The sequence below is a fragment of the Armigeres subalbatus genome, chromosome 2 (genome assembly GCF_024139115.2).
Source record: "Armigeres subalbatus isolate Guangzhou_Male chromosome 2, GZ_Asu_2, whole genome shotgun sequence".
NCBI lineage: Eukaryota > Metazoa > Arthropoda > Insecta > Diptera > Culicidae > Armigeres > Armigeres subalbatus.
Genome location: NC_085140.1, coordinates 195,372,190 through 195,386,345, shown reverse-complemented (window position 1 = coordinate 195,386,345; position 14,156 = coordinate 195,372,190). Strand labels below are relative to the sequence as shown.

At 42.7% G+C, this 14,156-nt stretch overlaps 1 long non-coding RNA gene across 1 annotated transcript; it reads left to right on the top strand.

The window, feature by feature from the left end:
• The first annotated feature begins 43 nt into the window (after positions 1 to 43).
• LOC134211454 (uncharacterized) lies at positions 44 to 12,673 on the top strand. Its single transcript, XR_009979024.1, has 6 exons — positions 44 to 197; positions 271 to 508; positions 566 to 763; positions 843 to 1,346; positions 1,433 to 1,727; positions 12,422 to 12,673. It is a non-coding gene; the product is annotated as an uncharacterized LOC134211454 (long non-coding RNA).
• The last annotated feature ends 1,483 nt before the right edge of the window (positions 12,674 to 14,156 follow it).

The window sequence follows — 14,156 nt, the reverse complement described above, 5'->3', positions numbered from 1 at the left end:
TGTACCGCGAAAATCAGTGAATTTCACTCATATTACAAGAAAAGTTGCTTTACCAATATATGGGTAAAATAGGTTACCCATATATGGGTGAAAAAATGTAAGCGTTATTGTTCGACTCAGCCTCTATTTGACTGAAAGTTGAAAGCCATTTGTGGTTCCAAAGAAACGAGTATCGGTCGACTGGCCCAACAATAAAAGTGAGTAAATAAAAATTTATATAAATAATAATAAATATAATGTCGGTATTCTTTGCATCTAATTTATTAATAGATAATCAAAACCACGAACACAGCCGCATCTTCCGGAGCCCCGGGGCACCAAATCAACGATGGAGTGCATAAGCCAATCGCCTAGTCAGAAACCGCTGTATGCCTCTAGCATGGGACACGATAAGGCAAAAGCTCGTTTAACTGGTCCTGGAACATTGAAGAATTTAAATAGTTGCCGGGATACAGATCGACCCGAACGGTATGGACAGCCATCGAAGTCCGCTCCGTTACAGCAAATGGTGAGTTGAATTATGATCCTTGTATGTACACATAATGACTTTTCATTTTTCTACCAGCCTCAAGTGGGAGAGAGATCACAGGATCGGCTTCTGCGACTACCACAAAGTATGAAATCCAATTATTATCCTAAACAAAAAACAATCTAATCTCTTGTGAGCTGAAACTTCCGGACTTCCTGTGAGCTAAAATAATAAGAAGTGCAGAAGGAAACCACCGTGTCGGTGTGCAACGTACCCTACCCTTCACATCAACAGGTATGTTAAATTATAATCTATAGATATACGCAAACTCGCAATGACATATTTTTTCTCTTCCAATCATCCGTATAAACAGATACCTACAACCTACACAGCAAAAATTATTGTAAAATACATCGACGTAATTTACGCGATGTAACGGAAAACCAATGTAAATGCTAAAAATAGATACATTATAGCATCTTTTTGTATGCACTATTACATCGTCCATCAATTACACAAACCCGAAACCTGTCTGTTGGCTGCACATAGTATTTGTGTAATAATCAAATATTTAGAAACGTAATATTACATAGAAACAGCTGCAACCATATGATTCTAATATATTTGTGTATTATTACACAAGTTCTGTGTGATATCACATTTGAAGATAATGCAAATTTAAATCTAGCAGCACTGCCTCAGATGTCGTTTCACTTCGATGTCGATGCCGATCGTTCGGTTGTTTCGGTTCGGAAAGGAAACAAATTTCACAAATTTCATTGTTTGTTTTGCGTTTTTCGTGACAAAATGCGGAAAAATCGTGAAATTGGCCATCTACTACACCTTCAAGAGAACCAGGTTGGTGCCGCCACCAAAGGTAAGTTAAATTGAATATGTAAAATTTGATGTTTCTAAACGACATCACACCAACAATTTTCTAACCTCTTTTCGTATTCCTTTTAGGCCTTCATATCGACATTGCGGTGCTGAACTAGCCTTGGAACCAGTAGGCAACTCCGACGGTGATCCACAAGCATCATCAGAACGATGGTCCACAGACACCAGGATCCGTGCGTTAAACGCGCACTCCCAGCAGAATTTCTACGACTTTCCCAAGCTCGATGGTGTGTATCCGTTCTATACGGATCTGAGGAATGTGCAGTTCAATGGTCCTTGTAGGTCGGCATCTTCACAGCGGAATACATCCTGGCAAAGGACTGCACGGTTGCTTAAATTTGCCGATTCGCGACAGCGTAACGTGAGTATTATACAGACAAACGATTTTTTACACATATTCAGATAGTGCCAGACTTGTTTCTTGATAATTCCGCAAACTTTAAACGCAAATCAGCGGAGATTCCCAATAGATTTGTTTGGGGATTCAAACAGAATCCTTTGGGGATTCCCAACAGAATCCTTTGGGGATTTTCAACGACATCTTTTGAAGATTCGAAATAGAATCCTTGGGGGATTCTCAATTTCCATGCAATTGTTCTAAAAATCTCAACGCAATCCTTTGGGGATTTCCAACGGAGTTCTTTGAGGATTCCCAACGGAATCCTTTGGCAATCTACAACGGATTTATGATGTTTTGCAACTGTATCTTTCGGGGATTCCCAACGAAATCTTTAAGATTTCAATACAATTATTCTAAGAATCCTAACGCAATCCTTTGAGGATTCCCAACGAAATCTTTTGAGGATTCCAAACGGAATCCTTGGACAATTCACAACGGATTTATTTGATGATTTCTAACGGAATCTTTTGGGGATTCCTAGCGAAATATTTTGAAGATTCTCGGTGAAATCCTTTGAAGTTTCTCAGTTTAAATACAATTTTTATAAGAATCCCAACGCAATCCTTTGGGGATTCGACACGGACACGGACTATTTTCAACGGAATCCTTTGCCGATTCCCAAAGGAATCTTTTGGTAATTCCCATTTAAGGATTTGCAACGGAATCTTTTGAGGATTCCCAATGGAATCCCTTGGGAATTCCAAACGGAATCTGTGGTTAATTAGGGATGGAACATAGTAGGCTTCGTATTTGGAAAATCAGTTTGAGAAAATACTTTGTGGATTCCCAACGCTAAAGGTCTTAATCGTCTAAAACCCACCCGTTTAAAAAAAGAACTGGGTGTACTAGGTTCACCGAAGAGTAGGGCGAGCTCATGGTTCATTATTCGCCGCGAGTGTGAATTTTTGGCCGCAGTTTATTCTGGAGCCCGCACTAACTTGATACTTGATGGCTCTTCGATACTACAGCTCTTCGATGAAACTACGCCGAACTGGACTCGATCCTTGGCCAATCATTTCCAGTCGCCCGGAACGTTGAGCGCCCTCAGGTGCTTTTCAACTGCAAAAAGCCATCGTGTACGCGGCCTTCCACGAAGCCAATGGCTTCTTCCGGGTTCTCTACTAAATGTTATCTTTGCTTGACGTTCATCCGGCATACAAACAACGTGTCAAGCCCACCGTAGTCTGCCGTGTTGTATAAGCTTAACAATATCTAGCCCTTTATACACCTGGTACAATTCGTGATTCATGCGACGCCGCCAGATACCATTCTACTGTTTACCATCAAGTATTGTCCGCAGCACCTTACGCTCAAACACTCCGAAAACACTTCTATCACCCTCTTTTAACGTCTATGACTTCGTTAGTAGAATACGGGACTTAAACTGGTTACGAAGTCCGTAATAAACCCTATCTGCAGCTGCAATACATCTTTTCACCTCGCGAGTAATATCATTTTCGCACGTCACTAATGTTCCAAGATACAAATTCTTCTACCACTTTTCACAACCATCATCACTAATGAATCCACGTTGATTGCCATTGACCATGTACTTCGTTTTGCTGGCATTGATCGTGAGTCCAATCCACTCTGTCTCCTTATTAAAAGGCACAAAACCCGATTCCTCGGCACGGCTATCAATCCCGATAATATCGATATCGTCCGCAAAGCCCAGGAGCATATGCGATCTTGTGACAATGGTACCACTTTTTTGCACACCAGCGCTCCTAATCGCTCCCTCGATCGCAGCATTGAACAGTAGATTCGAGAGTGCATCACCCTGCTTCAATCCATTCAAGGTATCAAATGATGTCGATATTTTATCCGCAAACCTTACACTTGAATTCGATCCGTCCAACGTTACACGAATCAGCCTTATCAGTTTCGCCGGGTAACCATATTTTAGGATAATTAGCCATAATACATTCCGTTTCACTGAATCGTACGCCGCCTTGAAATCAATAAACAGATGATGTGTCTGTAAGTTGTACTCCCGGAATTTATCAAGGATTACTCAGGGTAAATATTGGATCGTCGTTGATAGGCCCTCACGAAAACTTGGCTGCTATTCGCCTACGAAGGACTCTTCAAGCGGTCTCAATCTCTGTTGAACAGAATCTTCTTTTTCTTCTTCTTCATTGACAATACATCCCCCACTGGGACATTGCCGACTCGCAGCTTATTATTCATCAAGCACTTCCACAGTTATTAACTGTGAGGTTTCTAAACCAAGTTACCATTTCTTTTTTTGTTTGCTTATGAATTCTGTATACCTCCGATGGTGCAAAGGGCCGACTTGAAAGATCTCCATCCTGAGCGTTGTCCAGCTATCGCTTTAACCCTTATGCGGCCGACGGGGTACCCGTGTTCCTTTTTCAACTTCAAGTGGTGATATTTCAATGAATTTTTATACAGTGCCCGTTCGATTATTGCAACGCTTTTTAATTGCAAGTTCGATTATTGCAACGTGTTGCAATTAAAAAGCAGATAACCGTCACTTTCAGATGTCAAAAAATCGGTCTGTCATTTTAAGCGGGGGGCTTTCCAATGGTAATGCATAAAAGAATTTAAAAGTTGCTGGGGTTGCCGGGGTTGAGCTGCGAGACAAATCATTGATTTCACATGCTGGGGCCGAATCTGCGCCGGACACATGATTCGAGGCTGTTCCGAATGAAGCAGTGCCGGATGCTTTGTTGTTTGCATCCTTTTTCGATTGAGCTGGAAGAGAACCACATCTTATTGTTGTTGATCATTTACCATTTTTGGTATCTAAGCCTAAGAAATCGTAAATCATTAAGGAATTATGCAATCTATTATTTACATACCTGCAATCCGTCGACTCGTTGAAACCACTTCGATGGGCACTGATAAAAATAAACATTGATATGCCCCTTCGCTTTAATGACATTCGATTTGGCATCTGTCAGTTGTTGCAATTATCGAATGCCATTCGTTAAATGCAATGTAAATATTTTGCAATAATCGAACGGGCACTGTAGCTGAAAGCTGAAACTCGGTGACATCTAAGAACTCCAGATACAATGAGGAGGGACGTGGGGAGGGGCATCTGGTATTTTTTATCACGTGGATGGCCGACAGGGTACCCGTGTTTCCATAAATTGATATCTTCATAACTTTAACAATTTTCAACCGATTTGGATAATTTTGACAGTTTTGGAAACAGAAACTCATATACTTTTTGCCCATTGTCAAGGTCTACAGCTTTTGTTCATGGTTATGCAAGGAATCTTTGAAGTAAGGCTTAAGAGTCTACACAAGTAACCGAAGGACTATCAACCAGTTTCAAATATATTACATGCTCATTGCGCTTCTTAGAATAGTCGGTGTTCACAGTATATATTCTGGGTCTCCAAAAACCCCTGGAGTAAGGCCTCAGTCATCCAAAAAATCCCTGGAATAAGATCTTATGGTCTGCTAACGTAACCAAAGGTCTATCGTGCAAATTCAAAAACAGTACATGCTCTTTATGGTGCTAAGCATATACTGCTTTCACAGTATATGTTCCGGGTCATCCAATGACCTTTTCTTAAAACATGTTTGCATTCCAAGTAGTTCTTGTTGCTGTCATTGATTCCAGGTAGTCTACGAACTCCATACAGTCAAGGTCTTCGGATCAATCTCTGTAATGGAGGCAGTTAACGAAGAATAAACAAGTTGCGTGACCTCTTCTTGGTGTATGTTTGTATTCTAAGTAGTTCTTGTTGTTGTCATTGGTTCTAGGTAGTCTACGAACTCCATAGAGTCAAGTTCTGTGCATCTATCTTCGTAATGGAGGCAGTTGTCGAAGAATAAACAAGTTTTGTAACCCCTTCTTGGTATATGTTTGTATTCCATGTAGTTCTCTCTTTGGATCAATCTCCGTAATGGAGGCAGTTATCGAAGAATAAACAAGCAGCGTGACCCTCACTTGGTATATGTTTGTATTCCAAGTAGTTCTTGTTGTTGTCGTGGGCTCCAGGTAGTCTACGAACTCCATAGAGTCAAGGTCCGTGGATCAACCTCCGTAACGGATGCAGTTATTGAAGAACAACTGGGAGGGACGAAAGGTAGCGGTTTTTCTCCAATACCTTTTCCGAACATAATCTATCACATGTTGTGCATATGCATAATCGAGTTTCAGACATAGTACTTAATTTCCACTCCGGGTGGCTCAATACCCGGAACATAGGCAATTGACTTTGAATGTACTGAACTCGAAAGGCGATCTCTCTTCGCTAATGTAGTTGGGTTGGGATCTGACGACCAACTGGCACAATCTCACACAACCCTAATTCATCAAGCGCCGTTGGTGATGAAGCAAGTGTGTAGGAGCCAGATAATACTAAATACTCATCCTACTTGGTTGACATTGTACAAAAACATATATGAGTGAGTTAGTTCTGAGAATGTATTGCGAGAGTTCGAACAGTTCGAAATTATATTGAAATTCACGTCTAGGAAATCACAAAACAAATTCCAAGAACTAATTGTGCTCGTACTAACTCGTATTAATATAGTGTCAGTAATGCCCCACAAATCTATTACATAACTAGTTTTTAGATCGATGGATGTCTGGTTATCATGTTACGATAATCTGTTGTTGTTTTATCGAATTTTATTAATATTTATATAACGGTTCTGGTTTTGGTCGACCGGGAAAGTTGCGGTGTCCCAGATATCACGAAATAAACGATGCAGTAGTTGAGCGGGGCAGCAGGCAGCAAGGACTATGTCCAAGGACTTGACGATCCCTCCCCAGGCCATCTGCGAGTTGTGGCGCCTGCCTAGGATGTGGTGGGGTTTGACAGTGGGCCCTGTTAAACCTCTATAAAAAGCTGCATGAATCCGCAAGTAGGCTCCGCCAAAGCGACCGTGTGCCGCTCAAAGCGCACAAGCCCAAGTCCTGGTGTTTGGTGGGACGCTGAACAACCCTGACACGACGGCCCTCCGACATCACGAACGTACGCACTTACCGCAGTGCGAATATTGAATCCGACCACTACCTCGTTGCAGTATGTCTGCGCTCAAAACTCTCGACGGTGATCAACATGCGTCGAAGGCGTCCGCCGCGGCTAAACATTGGGTGGCTACAAGACGGTAGACTAGCCCAAGACTACACGCAGCAGCTGGAAGTGGCATTCCCAACGGAAGAGCAGCTAGAGGCACAGCATCTCTTAAAGATGGCTGGAGAGATATTCGATCCCCCATTGGAAGCACCGCAACCGCTGCACTAGGCACAGTGGCTCCGGATCAGAGAAACGACTGGTATGCCGGCGAATGTGAGCAGTTAGTTGAGGAGAAGAATGCAGCATGGGCGAGATTGCTGCAACACGAGGGCGAACAAGGCACGATACAAACGGGCGCGGAACAGACAAAACTCGATTTTCCGGAGGAAAAAGCGCCAGCAGGAAGATCGAGACCGTGAAGAGACGGAGGAACTGTACCGCGCTAATAACGCACGAAAGTTCTATTAGAAGTTGAACCGTTCACGTAAGGGCCACGTGTCACAGCCCGATATGTGTAAGGACATAAACGGGAACCTTCTTACAAACGAGCGTGAGGTGATCCAAAGGTGGCCACAGCACTACGAAGAGCACCTGAATGGCGATATGGCAGACAACGATGGCGGTATGGTAATGCACCTAGGAGCACGCGCGCAGGACATGCGACTTCCGGCTCCGAATCTCCAGGAAATCCAGGAGGAGATCGGCCAGCTGAAAAACAACAAAGCCCCTGGAGTTGACCAACTACCAGGAGAGCTATTTAAATACGATGGTGAGGCACTGGCTGGAGCGCTGCACTGGGTGATTACCAAGGTTTGGGAGGATGAGATTCTGCCGCAGGAGTGGATGGAAGGCGTCGTGTGTCCCATCTACAAAAAGGGCGATAAGCTGGATTGTAGCAACTACCGCGCAATCACATTGCTGAACGCCGCCTACAAGGTAGTCTCCCAAATTTTATGCCGCCGACTAACACCAATTGCAAGAGAGTTCGTGGGGCAGTACCAGGCGGGATTTATGGGTGAACGCTCTACCACAGACCAGGTGTTCGCCATACGTCAGGTATTACAGAAATGCCGCGAATACAACGTGCCCACACATCATCTATTTATCGACTTCAAAGCCGCATATGATACAATCGATCGGGACCAGCTATGGCAGCTAATGCACGAAAACGGATTTCCGGATAAACTGATACGGTTGATCAAGGCGACGATGGATCGGGTGATGTGCGTAGTTCGAGTTTCAGGGGCATTCTCGAGTCTCTTCGAAACGCGTAGAGGGTTACGGCAAGGTGATGGTCTCTCGTGTCTGCTATTCAACATCGCTTTGGAGGGAGTAATACGAAGGGCAGGGATTGACACGAGAGGTACGATTTTCACGAAGTCCGTCCAGTTATTTGGTTTCGCCGACGACATTGATATCATGGCACGTAACTTTGAGAGGATGGAGGAAGCCTACATCAGACTGAAAAGCGGAGCTAAACGGATTGGACTAGTCATCCACACGACGAAGACGAAGTACATGATAGGAAGAGGCTCAAGAGAGGTCAATGTAAGCCACCCACCACGAGTTTCTATCGGTGGTGACGAAATCGAGGTGGTTGAAGAATTCGTGTACTTGGGCTCACTGGTGACCGCCGATAACGATACCAGCAGAGAAATTCGGAGGCGCATAGTGGCTGGAAATCGTACGTACTTTGGACTCCGTAAGACGCTCCGATCGAATAAAGTTCTCCGCCGTACCAAACTGACTATCTACAAAACGCTTATAAGACCGGTATTTCTCTACGGACACGAGACCTGGACGATGCTCTTGGAGGACCAACGCGCACTGGGAGTTTTCGAAAGGAAAGTGTTGCGTACCATCTATGGTGGGGTGCAGATGGCGGACGGTACGTGGAGGAGGCGAATGAACCACGAGTTGCATCAGCTGTTGGGAGAACCATCCATCGTTCACACCGCGAAAATCGGAAGACTGCGGTGGGCCGGGCACGTAGCCAGAATGTCGGACAGTAATCCGGTGAAAATGGTTCTCGACAACGATCCGACGGGAACAAGAAGGCGAGGTGCACAGCGGGCAAGGTGGATCGATCAGGTGGAGGACGATTTGCAGACCCTCCGCAGACTGCGTGGTTGGCGAAGTGCAGCCATGGACCGAGCTGAATGGAGAAGACTTTTATGTGCAGCACAGGCTACTCCGACCTTAGTCTGATAATAAAATAAAGTAGTTGAGCGGATGTCATGGCTTTGATCATCTCGGCTGATATGCGATCGACCCCTGGGACTTTATTCGATTTCATGCTTAGGATTGACGCGTGTTATACGTCGAATCCTAGGTAGATCATGCGGAGGTGGTGGTGGCCTGGCTGGCACTTGAAAAAGTTGTTTGAAGTTCCTGAATGAATTCCTGGTGGAGAAATTTCTGGAGAAATTTCTGTAGAAATCTTCGAAGGAATTCATGGAGGAATCTCCGGAGTAATTTACTGGAAGGTGTGGTGAATTTTCTCGCCTTCCATTTTTAAGGTGATTATAGAATGAAGCCCGTGGTGAATTTCAAATTCACCACACGCTTATCTACATACATTTCCAAAACCCCAAATCTGGCTTAATAGTTTTTGTACAGTGCCGAAACTCAAATTATGATTGTTCAGCATAACGAAGCAAACGATCTACCATTATTTCAGCCCCATACGCGTTATGGTTCTTTCATCTCGTGCTCTTGAAAAAAATATTGGAAAAGCACGTGGTTTACAAAATGGCCGATTTCTGGCTTCATTCTATAATCACCTTAATTACGGCAGAATAAAGAGCGGCCGAACGTGCGGAAAAATTGAACGCGTCTTTTCGCTCCAAAGATAGTTTTCAGAAAACTATCTTTGGAGCGAAAAGACGCGTTCAATTTTTCCGCACGTTCGGCCGCACTTTATTCTGCCGTAATTAAAAATAGAAGGCGAGAAAATTCACCACAATGAAGGGATATCCGGAGGAATAAATGTTGGAATCTCCGGAAGAATTCCTGGAGGAATTCATGGAGCGATCTATGGGCGATTTCCTGGAGGAATCTCCGGAGAAATTTTTCGATGAATTTTCGGAGAAATTGGTAGAGGAATTTCCAGAGTTGCTGGAGGAATCTCCGGAGGAATTGCCATGGAACCTCCGGAGGAATTCTTGGAGGAATCTTCGAAGGAATTCCTGGAGCAATCTCCGGAGTAATTCCTGGAGGAATTGTTGGAGGAATCTTCGGAAGGTTTGCTAGAGGAATCTCCGGAAGAATTCTTGGAGAAATCTCCGAAGGAATTCCTGAAGGAATCTCCGGAGTAATTCCTGGAGCGACCTCCGTACGAATTCCTGCACGAATCTCCTGAGAAAATCCTGGAGTACCGAAGGAATTTGTGAAGGAATCTCCGGAGTAATTTCATGAGAGGGATCTCTGGAGAAATTCCTGCAGGAACTTCCGGAGGTAATCCTGAAGGAATCTCCTAATGAATTACTGGTAGTATCTGCGGAAGAATTTCTGGAGGAATCTCCGGAGAAATTCGTGGAGGCATCTCCAGAGGAATTCCTGGAAAAATCTCCCGAGAAATGCCTGGAGGAATCTTTGTAGGAATACCTTGATCTCCGAAGCAATTTACTGGGAGGAATCTCCGGAGAAATTATTGGAGGAACTTCTGCCGGAATTCCTGGAGGGATTACTGGTGAAGCTTCTGGAGGAAATCATGGATCGATCTCCGGAGAAGTTCCTGGAGGAATCTCCCGAGGAATTTTTAGAAGAATCACGGGAATAATTTACTGGATTTACTCCGGAGGAATTCCTGGACAAATTATTGGAGGAGTTTGCGGGGTAATTCTTGGAGGAATTTTTCAAGGAATCTACGGAGAAATTCCTGGAGGAATCTCCGGAGGACTTTCTGGAGTGATCTCTGGACGAATTTCTGGGGGAAATTCTCGAGGAATTCCTGTAGGAATCTTGGAAGGAATTCCTGGAGGAATCTCCGCAGTAAATTGCTGAAAAGGATATCCTTGGGAACTCTATTTGGAATATTCGGAGGAATCTCCGGAAAAAAATCCTGGAGGAATCTCCGGAGGAACTCATGGACACGTTTTCGGAGGAATGTTGAATTTCCGCAGGAATTTTCGAGGAATCTCCGGAGCAATTATTGGAGGAATTTCAAGAGTGATCTCTGGATGAATTCCTGGAGGAATCTCCTGAGCAATTCCTGCAGCAATCTCCAGACGAATTCCTGGAGAAATCTTCAAAGGAATTCTTGGATGAATCTCCAGATTAATACTAAAAGGGAGGATTCATGGAGGAATCTTCGGAGGAATTCATGGAGCGATCTCTGGACGAATTCCTGGAGGAATCTCCGGAGGAATTTTTCGAGGAATCTACAGAGAAATTCCTGGAGAAATTATTTCTGGATGAATCTCCGGAGTAATTCCTGGAGCGATCTCCAGACGAATTCCTGGACGAATATCCCGAGAAATTCCTGGAGGAATCCCCAAAGGAATCTCCGAAGTAATTTCCTGGGAGGGATCTCCGGGGGAATTTTTCGAGGAATCTCCGATTGAATTCCTGGAGGAATCTCCGGAAAAAATCATAGAGGAATTTCCGAAGGAATCCCTGGAGGGATTCTTGGGGGTATCTCCGAAGAAATTCCTGGAGGTATGTCCGGAGGAATACCTGAAGTAATCTCTGGAGGAATTCATGGAGCGATCTCTGGTCGAGTTCCTGCACGAATCTGCGGAGGAAATTTTCGAGGAATCTCTGGAGGAATTCCTGAAGTAATCTCTTCCTAAAGGAATCTCCGGAGTAATTTCCTGGGAGGGACCTTCGGAGGAATTTTTCTAGGAATGCTCCTGGATTGCGAAGAGATCATTCTGCAACTACAAAGATTGTCATCTGAATTGCAGAAAGATTCCCCGTAAAATCCCATCCATCTTTCTGAGATAGATTCCCATCTGAATACCAAAAGGCTTATCATCGGAACTCCTTAAGTATTCCCGTCGAAATCCCATAAAGTTTCCCATCGGAATCCACCTTAGAAAATTGGAGAATCCGTCAAGGATTCTTACTAGAATGTCAGGAGGATGTCCTTCGAAATCCCTACAAGGCTCCGTTCCAAATTCCAGAAGGAATCCGTTTATGATACCATGAGGATTTGTTCGGAATACCAGAAGGATTCTTTGGAATCCTAGGATTCGCTTCGGAAACACAGAAGGATTCTCAGAGTCGTGTTGAAATTTTAAAAGAAGCCCGTAGAGATCCCAGAAGTGTTCTGGAGTTACAAAAAGATATCGTTTGGAATCCTAGAAGGATCCTGTTCGGCATTCCAGTCGAATTCCGTTTCCAGAGTTCCAGAGATTTTCCGTTCGATATTCCAGAAGAATATCATTCACAATACTGAAAGTTTTCTGTTTGTTTTCCCAGATGGATTCGGTATTCCAAGAGATTTTCGTTTAAAATTCCAGAAGGATTCTGTAAGGAATCCCAGCGGTATCCCGGAAGGATTCCCTTAGAAATTAATGAATAGAGAGGATACATTCCCTTTAAATGGCTTTCATACACAGAAATTGCTAAAATGTTGTTATATTAGAAATAGTAGATTGGATTCATACTTTAACCAGAAATTAATCAACTTTTTTTCTCGTATAGGATACCGGACGGTTAATCTACAAAGCAAATAGTGGGGTCCTGCATGAAGAACATTGAAGTCAACTATATCATGAGGAATATACGGAAATCAACTTGTTGCTGTAACTCAATGGAACCTTCCTCTTACGAAAATCGTCCGATGGTGTGGCAAAACCGTCACTTTCTACGCGATCCAGAGAAGCAGAGTTATTTTTTGCAAATTCATTTATTTAAATTATTGTTACAAAAATATATTATTGTAATTAAATGGTACAAAATTATTTTATTTCATAAAAGAAAATTTCCGTAAAAATTAAATTCAGAAAATTTCCGGGTACAATTTTACATCACATTGTTTTACATTGTTCGGATTACATCGTTGAATTGATTACATCGAAAAAAATACATCGCGCATGTTTATTACACAGTAGGCTCTCGTGTACATCGCACAGTGTAATATTCAACAGCAGATGGATTCAACTGGTTGCAGCGATTTCGATGTAATATTCAACAACTTTTTTTGCTGTGTACGCCCACATCACCCAAAGATATTTTTACCTCAGCAAACGGATTCGTCGTATCAAGCAGGAATTTCTGAATCGGACACGACGATTTTCTACAGGTGTCCCCGTCAGCTCCTTCTCTATCAAATATGGTACCACAAATCCGAACCAGATGGGTGGAAGCATTACCGCTGCACCATTACAGCATATTATTTTAGATAAAAGAATTTAATATGTATTTCAATAAATTCCAATGATTTGCGTATTGTTGTTTAAATTACTTTTGTTTTTATCATATAATAATCAACAAACAGCAATTAATCGACAAACCAAAACAATGATAATTCACTCAAATATGGGTGAAAATTACCTATAATAGGCTATCGCTCAGCTACCTAAATATGGGTAAAGTTGGTTTACTCATATATAGGTAAATGCCACTTCACCCATATCTAGGTATGTGCACTTTTTGGCGATTATAGGTACTCTTCACCCATATTTGGGTGAACTGAAGTAAGCGTGTATGGAACTGTCAAAATAATGGGTACATTTATTTTTTTGATAATGTGTATTTTTCCTCCATTCCAAAGTTCAAAGCTACTACCCATTAATGGGTGAAAATGAACTTGGTCACATTGTTGGCAGAACAAAACACAATGGGAGCGGATGAATCCCGAAAGATTTAGTTGTGAGTATTATTTTCGTTTTAATTAAACTTTTGAAATAAAACTAATTACAAACTGTTTGCAAACAGCTCATGGAGACATTGGACAATTTGCCGCCATCGGAAAACAAAGACGAAGTAGATCGCCATCAATTCAGAATGCTGCCGTATAAATGGGATCGTCGGTTGAAACGACGCTGTTCGGATTTTCCGGGAAGAATGGAACTTCCTAAAAACCTACAAAACCATCAAAGGAACCGATCTGTTTGTTTGTATCCGTAGTTTCCACTAGAAGAGTGCGACGGGATGGCAAAAGTTTTGATCCTACGGTGAAAATACTATTCTTAGTACGTGATGGCCACGAATGCAAATGACATTTTACAACACTGGTGATGGCGTATTTTGTTTATATTTATAGTTTGTATATCCTGGTGCATATATGTTTTCATTGGAATAAAAGCTATGCGAATTACATGCGAATTATATTTACATTTTTTTATGTCAGCGAATGTTATTTTTCAAATAATAAAGAGTGATTTTTACACATTTTCCTGCCAAGCTTTTCACAAATAATGGGTAAAAATTACTC